Source organism: Pinus tabuliformis, chromosome 6 (genome assembly GCF_031772625.1).
Source record: "Pinus tabuliformis cultivar Carrire ecotype Pingquan chromosome 6, CPIR1, whole genome shotgun sequence".
Taxonomy (NCBI): domain Eukaryota; kingdom Viridiplantae; phylum Streptophyta; class Pinopsida; order Pinales; family Pinaceae; genus Pinus; species Pinus tabuliformis.
The window spans coordinates 448926636-448929142 of NC_142292.1; the positions used below are offsets into that span (position 1 = coordinate 448926636).

General features: G+C 38.0%; 1 pseudogene; it reads left to right on the plus strand.

Moving 5' to 3' along the window:
• Window positions 1-799: 799 nt before the first annotated feature.
• Window positions 800-2272, plus strand: LOC149259245 (inactive poly [ADP-ribose] polymerase RCD1-like; annotated as a pseudogene).
• Window positions 2273-2507: the final 235 nt, after the last annotated feature.

Sequence of the window (2507 nt, forward strand, 5' to 3'; positions counted from 1 at the left end):
TGCTCATTCCATAAAAAAATATATATTATGTTATTGCTCATTCAATAAAAAAAAATCTACTTTTGATGATATAGCGGCATTCACAAATATTTTCTAGTAATTCGAAAATCATCTACCACTCATTTTCACTCTAAACTCATAAAAATATGTTTTCTATGATAATTTATAAATAAAAAGATGTTTTTTAATATTAAAGTTAATCACCTTAATATTCATATTAAAATAAATATAAATATATCTTAATAAACAAGAGATATCAATATATATTGACTATATTGACAAGATATTTTCGTTTGATAAATCAGATATTTCACGGGTGGACAAGGATGATTCAGAAGTCAGATTTAGATAAGGAAACATCCATATATCCCCAGAATCATCAAAGCTTTGGTAAGAAATGCTGTGAAGTCTTTCACGTCCTCAAGGACGTCCCTGCCATTCCAATCGAGGGGATGCCCTGCAACCCCAATTCCCTAGGGATTGGTACAGATACTGTGCAACATTGGCACATTAAATCGCAACTGTGGACTTCCGTCTAATGTCGTTGTCTTTAGTATAAGTTAGGCATGGTGTTAACAGAAAGCATAGTTTAACTAATAGAGGTTTTGGCCTTTTCTGTGATCTCGGTAAATCTTGTTCAAATTTTGGTAGCGATTTTTTTAGAGTAGTAAATTTTGGTAGCCATATTTTTATAATAAATTTGAGTGGTGTAATTTGTAGAATTTAATGTCTCAGAATATTTTAAAACAATATATCTATATCTATATATATATATATATATATATATATATATTCTTCTTATCTGCTTGACTTCCTTCGCATGTCACGGATTGATTTGAGCGATGGGTCTCACACATGGATTGCTTGGATTGATATCGACGAGAAGTGTTTTTTTCCAAGGGTTTTTTGCCAGGAGAATCCCTCTTTTGGAGGGTTCACTGGAACAGGGTTTTATGTCTGAGTCGGAGAGTACCCTGGAACAGGGTTCCAGCGATAGCTTTCTGGGGGAAGATCATTCTCAACTATGTGATGAAACTCAATTTCCAGAATGCGGTATTGTGGTGTTTCCTACTCTGGAGCTTCCACCAGCGTTTCTTCGGAATCAAAGTCGGGTTCATTTTTTGGCAGTAAGAAGATCAACAATTTGATGATTAAATTGGAGGATGGTGATAAAGAGTTTGTTGCAGTGCGAGACCGGTTCCTAGGTGGGCTTCGGACGCTTGCGACATTAACGACTATTGTGGGCATCTATAGGACCGTGTCAGGACAGGCTCGATCATAGACATTTCGAAGGCATGCAGAGCATGTTGCAAGAAATTTTGAAGGCATGTGAAGGATGTTGCAAGAAAGTCCGCCTATGGTAATGCCAACATGAGGTATGCTTGGCATGGCACCTCTAACAAGGCCATTTTTGGTATTATACTCCACGACTTTGGCCATCCCAAAACGCCAAAACATGGCACAACATATGGCATTGGTGTCTATCTTGCACCTGAAAATTGTGCCTATATTAGGTATAAGCACATCTACTTGAGCCTTCAATTGAATCTTGTTCAATTTTAGTATAGTTTATTTTTGGGATTTTCTGCATTGACATTGCAACATTCTGAAGAATGATCGTTTATTCACCATCCTGCAGTGCAACGTACTCGAATGTTGACGAAAATGGAGAACAACACATGGTGTTGTGCCGTGTGATAATGGGGAATATAGAGCAGGTCAAGCATGGTTCACAACAGTTTCATCCCAGCAGTGAACAATTTGATACCGGTGTAGATGATCGTAAAAATCTGAAGCGCTACATTGTTTGGAGTACCCACATGAACATGCATATATTGCCAGAATATGTTGTCAACTTTACACTATGCAACTAAAACAACAAAAACAACAAAGTTGGATTCTTCAACAGTTCTGAGATAAAAATGTTTTAGCACTTACCTAAATCCATCGAAACTGCTATACTGAACACAGACCGGGCTTCTTCTCTGGTTTCCCTGGATTGTTTGTGAGATTCTGAACACAGAAGCTTTGTTATACTGAACACGATCTCAGTCGGTCTCCATTTCCTTGAATCACAGGATGGATGATGAACTAATAAAGGGTTGGGTTGTTGATAAGAGTTATGTTGCTGATGAGTTGTGAATCGCAGGATGATGAACTGATAAAGGGTTGGGTTGCTGATGAGCTGTGACACGAGACAACAGGGAAGTGTTTATCATCATGGAAGCAGGTCGTGCACAACATAAATCAGAGGCAGGTTGTGTGCACAACAAAAATGAAGCAGGTCGTGCACAACATGAATTGGAAGCAGGTTGTGCGCACAACATAAATCATTATGGAGCTGGGAGTATCGACCTAAAATGCAGTCATGCTATTTTGGAGAGACCCAGAGCAATAATGAATGGGCATATGTCAAGTACCGACCTAAAATGCAACTAAAATGCAACTACGATGTTTTGGAGAGACCCAAAGCATTGTAGGTCCTTTCTTAAGCTTTCTACAATATT